The sequence below is a fragment of the Helicoverpa armigera genome, chromosome 26, assembly GCF_030705265.1.
Source record: "Helicoverpa armigera isolate CAAS_96S chromosome 26, ASM3070526v1, whole genome shotgun sequence".
NCBI classification, from domain to species: domain Eukaryota; kingdom Metazoa; phylum Arthropoda; class Insecta; order Lepidoptera; family Noctuidae; genus Helicoverpa; species Helicoverpa armigera.
Window position 1 is genome coordinate 4,115,516 of NC_087145.1, and position 7,316 is coordinate 4,122,831.

Below are 7,316 nucleotides of genomic sequence, written 5' to 3' on the forward strand. Positions count from 1 at the left end.
GTAACCCATAGTCCCATGGTTTTACTGCAGTTTTGCCCCGTCTTACATTTCTCTTACTTTTGTAACCTGCGTAACGAGTATCGACTCTCAGAGAGCAGTAGGTACTTAATATAAGATATTCACATCCAGCCAGAACGATTTAAGTACTTATGTACCTCGAACTTCTTTGGAAGCCAGTGAGTGATGACGATGGACATATCTACAAACTCCCGTAAATATGTAAGTATTATTTGAAGTAGTGCGTCATTATTTTTCCTGGTCGGCTCCCAGTCTAACCGCATGCAGTTCCTTTCCATCATTTTTGGTGCAACTGCTTCCACAATCTGTGAGTATCTAGTGTATCGGGTGTTAAATGATTCCACCTTTAGACTTGGAAAACTGCCTTGTTGGTTATATGGTTATTGGTTGTATGGTCTATTTGTTACATGGCGCAACTGCTGTGCACGAGGTCAGGCTGAAATAAATTTGTGGCTTTTAGAAACTTTCACAAAGCAGCCCCGTATCAGGAAGTTGGTGATTGATACACCCGCGCATTGAAGAGCACTTTACAATGTCGTTCTCCTTCTTGTACCTGATCTCTCTCCGGTCCTGTCGGATTACCGTCCTATCGATCGAGTTTTGACAATGAAGAAATAAAGAGTGCACAAATGCTTGTGCCCTATATGTACTGCGAAGCTGATTGATCTCCTTATATGAGAACCGCCGCCGTTGCCTTCAGTCTGCTAAGACACAATTACTCGTTTACTTTTGTATGTGTGGTACAGAATAAAATATGCCTAACGACCTGATTTTCAGCCCAATATGCCTAAAGAAAAAGAAATAAAGCTTCGCGAGATTTTAAGCACAATGTAGCACAGAAGAAACTCGTTTACCTTAAAATGCAAATGTGTGTTCAACGGCTTCAATTCAAGTTTTCTTTATACAGGTATATGGTACGCGTTTCGCTGGCATTCGGGTTCTGCCAGTCGATATTAACAGCCTCACTTATAAAAATCTAAACAACTTATTAACTAGGGACTCTTTAACTCCTTAATTAGTGATAGTGATTAGCCTACCTATTAACATCAGTAGTAAACTGTTTACTATAAATAGTTGTTAATCTACCAAAATAAGAGTGAGTGAACTGTTGACAATTTTATTGACGCCCTTCCCTAGTTCTTTGCATCAACCAGTATTGAAATACGAAATGTCTATACTTAGAGTGGAATAAAATAAGATGCAGGACGGCAAAATCACGTGTGTATCCTCACTTGTGTTGTGGTGTTTTGTTTATTTACACGTTGTATTTGTTGCCCTCAGGCACGGAATGTGTGTCAACCATAAACCGTACGGAATTGTGTCGTGACTGTGTCTGTGTTTAGTGTAGAACATGGTAGATGCAATGTCGGACAGTGAGGTGCACTACAGCCGCATCCCGGTGCCCAACACCACCGCCTTCCGCCCTCCTCTCGCGTCCATCCTCGTGGAGTATCTGGTGCTGGTGCTGACGCTGGCAGCGTTCCTGTACGGCGTGACGTCCTGGTGCCTCATCGCCAAGTTCCGACACTTCAGGAACTTCGTGTACATCAATGCCATCGTGTCCAGCTTGCTGCGGCTGGTCACCGTCTCGCTCATCATACCTTGTGTCGTGCACTTCGTGGCTATAGAAGGCCAGAAAATCATGGATATATGCCACTACATATGTACGTACACAACATCAGTACAAAACCATTGGATGTTGGTAATTTGTTACATCTTTTATGTAGACGTGGTAAAAGTTTTCGGTGGTTATTTCAAAAGGAAATATTTAAAAAGCTGTCTCTTTGCTTGGGGCATACCGTTAGTAATTTTGATACTGTATTACTTATTATATGTTTCTATCAAGATGTGTTAATAGAAAGTCGTTTGTGGGATGTTGCGTCGAATTATTTCGAGGTTTTATTAATGGTTTTGCCTCTGATGATCAATTTATTTTTATATTTTGCGGTAGTGATTACTCTGTGTGATTGTTCTAAAAGAAAAATGGTTGCGCAGACGAGCAAATGCCGTCAATTTTATATAGCAACATTGTTGTTTATAATGAGTGACATCATAGTTCTGTCGTCATTTATTTGGGATAGTACTAATATTGATTTAGTTTTAAGAGCTGTGTTGTCTAAGTTGCAACAAATCGCAGTTGTTTTGTTTTTACCCTTTGTTAGGGGTAATAGGAAACTGTGGGGAGATTATTTTGCGAGGATTAAAAAAGTCTGATATACCTAAATAATAGAATTAATTTTGTCAAATGACGCTTATATAAAAATTTAAGCTTTTTCTGTAGCAGCCAGTAATTCGCTATGCTTTTAATGGAATGTATTGCGAATAAACGAAATATCTTGTCACTTTATGCGTTTTCATTTTCAAATTGTCATTTAAAGTTTTGGAATATTTGTGTTTTAATAACAATTTAGGAGTATTTTCTTACACTGGCGAGATATGAGCATAGTCTGTATACCAGATTCGCTAAAGGAGGATATCCCACTTCTGACCTTAGACCAGTTTTCCCAACATTGAGGGGTAAAACACTCTCCGTAATAAATATATTGATTTATGAAAGTCATTGTACTTGCCAGGTCTGTGAACTGTAGGTACCTAAAGGTATTTTATGTGTATCTGCGTTGAGCATAAGTTTGCTATTAAAAACATTTCAGGCATTTTAAAATATAAGTTGTTCTGCTTGGGTTATCTGCGTTCTGAGGATACTACTTACCTTACGTGGGTATGGCTTTGACACTCAAAATCTAAAAACGTTTAGATCCAGTGATTACCTTTTCTATCTTAGAAACTTTACATCTTCACAATATTAAGTAATGAAGCATAAGAAATGCAGAAACAGTCCTTTAAATCAAATCCTTTGTATGTACCAAGGTTACCAACTTTTTTCGTTTTTTTTTTTTATCAAAACGAGTTGACGATGGCAATGATCTTTCTTGTTTGACTGGGTCTCACCCACACTTGTGTTTTGGGAAGAGTCGATTGGTGCCATCTCCATTCCAAATTCTAGCTCAAGGTTTAGTTTTTATATGAACCACTTTCTGACAGTAGGTACTTTTTGCAAGATTGTTCGAAAGACCTATCACGGCTCTGTAAATTAAAAGGTTTAAGAAGGACCATGGTGGGTTTTTAGTCAGTAAGAGTCTGACACTCCCTCATGGTGCATCCACGGGAGGAGTTCGGGAGGATTCATTTGATGATTTTCCATGAAAAATGGTACCTATTGATATCTTATAAGCAGGTATGTGTCGTTGTCATATCGTATATTTGCATTCTTCGTGAAATGGTCGTACGAAACGAATTGGTCTATTCAATGGTGTGAAATAGTGCAGGTTTTCAACCTACTATGAGAAAGCGGGTAAATAAATAATATACAATGCGAGTTTCAACATTATTTAATTCATTACCAATAAGTTTTATCCAGGAACTGACAAAATAAATATGTAAATATGTAAAGATAGGTAAATAAAATAGGTAAGGTATGTAAAAATAGGTAAATATGTAAGTATAATAAGAATATTCTGAATATTTTTTCTAATAAGGATTTGCTTACTGTTCTGACAGATTTTACCAAAGATATCAGATGACTTTACTTAAACAAACAATGATATTAGTTTAAATGATTATGTACATTTGTACATACCTATTAATAAATAACATATTAATGTATTTTTGATGTCGTCTGATACTGTTTTGAGTATAATAAAGACATTTCTTTAGTTCTATTATATTTTAACCTTACATTCACAATATTTCATTCAGGCACGGGGCACCTGTCGTAATTAAAAGAACACTCATTCATAAGTAAATACCTATTTCTAGAATTATCAAATAAAGTCACAATTTAATATATTTATATATTTACTAACAAGGAGCGAGCTTTAAACCACCAATTGGACATACTAGGATACTGGCTTCTACTTTAAATATCCACGAAAAATTATCTCCCAGTAATGGAACACTTGGTTTGAAGTCCACAACATAGAAATTAATAAGTTATTCTAAAATAGTTATTGAAATTAGTCCGAAGTTTATTTACAAATTAGTGCTTCAAAAAAATATCATTTAATAATTCTACTAGAGCAAAGCTCACAATACTCCTGCCATAGTTCTCGATTGCGCTTTCCGAACGGCACATAATACGCCATCGCAATCATTTGTAAGCCTACTACACCCGAGTGCGACAATACAGATAAGTCAAAAATCTTCCAAATAATAGTAGTTAGCACTAAAGCGTTTATTAACACAAACATTAATGAAGCTTTACTCAAACGACGCCAATTTTCCATCCTTCTTTCTTTTTTAGTCACAACACTAGCACTTTTATCTTCACTAAGATACAAAGCTTGCAGAACTCTAATGAACAAAAAGAAGTTTATAATGGTAGGTACATAGCTCGATGTGGCTGTTAACCAAACAGTGACAACTATATACATTAAATGTTCGTTATCATTTTCCTTTAATTCCAGCAAAGGCATAGACAATAACATTAAAACTATCATTATGACAACAGGCAAAACCAGTGCAAATAATAAGCTTTTAAGATACTTTCTTTTGATGTCGTTTTGAAAAACTTTTACAACATCAACGTAAAACATATAACTCATCACTAATATCCAGTGGTTATACGCCATGCAAAAATATAGGATGAAAAATAAACATATTAACATGCATTCATCGTCCCCAGTGTAGGTATCTCCAGGATATAATACAATGCCCACGAAAATAGATAGTGCACGCAAAGTGTTCACCAAAACTGTGTTCAAATACACGAAGTTTTGGAAAGTACGAAATTTCCTGAGGATTTTCCACGAAATCAGTCCGTAGATGAAACTCGCTGTGCAAATAGTTAACACAACACCAAAGCCGACAGCGTATTTGACAAACGCTGATTGTTCGAAGTAAGCGTTGAACACACGGCCGTACTTTATAGTGTTAACCGTTCTAGCCAAATCCATTTTTAAAATTTCGCAAAACAAAAGCCCGTAAGCTGTCCCAAAACAGTCAGATACATACTAATGTTATTAAACCAAAATTGCGAGCACTTCATATAGAATCGATTCCAAATATCCTTATCAATACAGTTCTTAATGGAGCTAGTAGTAGTCCGGCTCTTGATAAAACCATGTAACCTATCCATCGCGTGGCCAAAACTTGTGAATAATACAAGCTGTGCCTTTAATGCGTCAATGTAGATGTACGGAAATGTTCATTTTCTGTTCGTGTACGCGTAACACAGATATAAAATGAGGAAAATTGTAGCGTGACGATGATTTAGCGTAATTATAATGAATCATAAATATGATTGTATAGTTGTGGTCTGAGATCTAGGATGTTTACTAAGGCTTCGACGAAAAACGCAAGAAACTAAGGTCTACAATAACTTGAGAAAACGAACATACAAGAAAAAATGGAAAACGAAATCAAGATTTTCTTGACTTTGATCTACTTTATGTTTTTCTTAAAGTTAGAGTAAACCTGCAAGTTTTTGAAAACCTTGGATCTTTCAAAGTCTAGAATTTGACATGATGATGAGCATATAATTATGTAGGTAGATAAGAGCATAACTTATCATTATACTTGCGTTAAGAATTATTTAAACAAATCAATTTTTCTCATAATCCTGTGATTTGATAACCTAGCAAGCCTAAATGTAGGCAGAATCGTTTGAAATCCATCTGACATGGTCTGACATGGAATAGCAACTACAAAAGCAGCGACAACCAGGAACGGCTTAACGTCAGACTAGATGTTACAAATCGGACAACAACCTGTCTCAGCAAAGTCTTGAACTACGAAGTAATGACGGTTCTAGGGACAAACCTGAGACCACCTTTACCAGCACTGGACTGTAAGTATTAGGCTAGTTGACAACGGCATTTACTTACTCTTTGCGGCTTTTGAGCATAGGTTAAAAGGACTTATGTCTTTCTGCGGCAGGACAATGCTTTTCGTTTGGAACCATTCTTTTGTTTTGTCACCAAGTATCAAAAATAAGTCCATGTATCAATCAATCTTCATTAAAAGGGGGATATTACCAGGGTAAATAAAATATTTAAGCAGTAAGTAAAGTTTATAACAATTATTTATTTGTGTTCGCTTATATTGCTTATTAACAATCTTAATTTCAAGTATAATAAAGAAACATTTGGTCTTATAAAAGACGATCGTATCCACATGTACCTATACCAGGTAAAGTAAAGTGTTATTTGTTATTTGTCAGTAACAACTCAGACTCTGGGCTATTACTTTCAGAGCCAAGATTCAATAAATGGTACTAATCTGAATATTATGAACTGGATATCTTAAGTGTAACGCCTCTGTCCATCGCATCAGGGAAAATAATCAAGATGGCATGTTAGTATTTTATAACTTGGTGCAAATCTTGGGTTTTCCCACAATGACTCAAGTTTTACGCCTCGCTTCTAATTCATAAACAAAATACAAAAGCATACCTACAGGCCAACGAACTTCCTAAGCGTTGTATTCTTTTGATTTTGATCATTCAAACGTCCATCAATGTTTGATGGAACATACAAATACATTCAAACTATGCACTTAGCATGCCCATCACGGTATGTCCTTACCCGACTTACGAGACAAGTATTCTCGCCATAACTCCCTGTTCGTCCTCACTAGAGGCAGGAACAAATCTATTGCTATCTGTTGCATCTTAGACAGCACAGCTCGGAGTATAAACGTAACGCTCATGATGTCCCAAATGAATGACGATAAAACTAAAACATCGCTCAACAAAAATAACAAAGTAGCGATGTACATACGACGCCAGTTGTTCGTAGCACTCGGAGTTTTTGGTTGAAAACATTGGCAGAGAGAAGTTAAGACTGCAATATAAAGACCTACGTTAATCATCAAAGGTGAAACAATAATAAAAACTTCAACGGAATTTGCAAAGAAATCCATCGAAGATCCTTGATCATAAAATTTCTCTTTCTCATTAAAAAACAAGAATAAATAATAAGTTAGAAATGTCACAAAAGGTATGCCCCAAGCAAACAGACAACACTTCAAATATTTCCTATTCACATGTCCACTGAACACCTTCACTATATCCACATAAAATATGTAGCATATCACCAACATCCAGTAGTTCTGCACTGCACTGAAGTACGTACAAATGTAACGGCATATATTCAATATATCTTGATCTTCGAAATGAATGATTTGCATGAGGCCGGGTATGATGAGCGAGACGGTGACCAGCCGCAGCAAGCTGGACACGACCGCGTTGATGTACACGAAGTTCCTGAAGTGTCGGAACTTGGCGATGAGGCACCAGGACG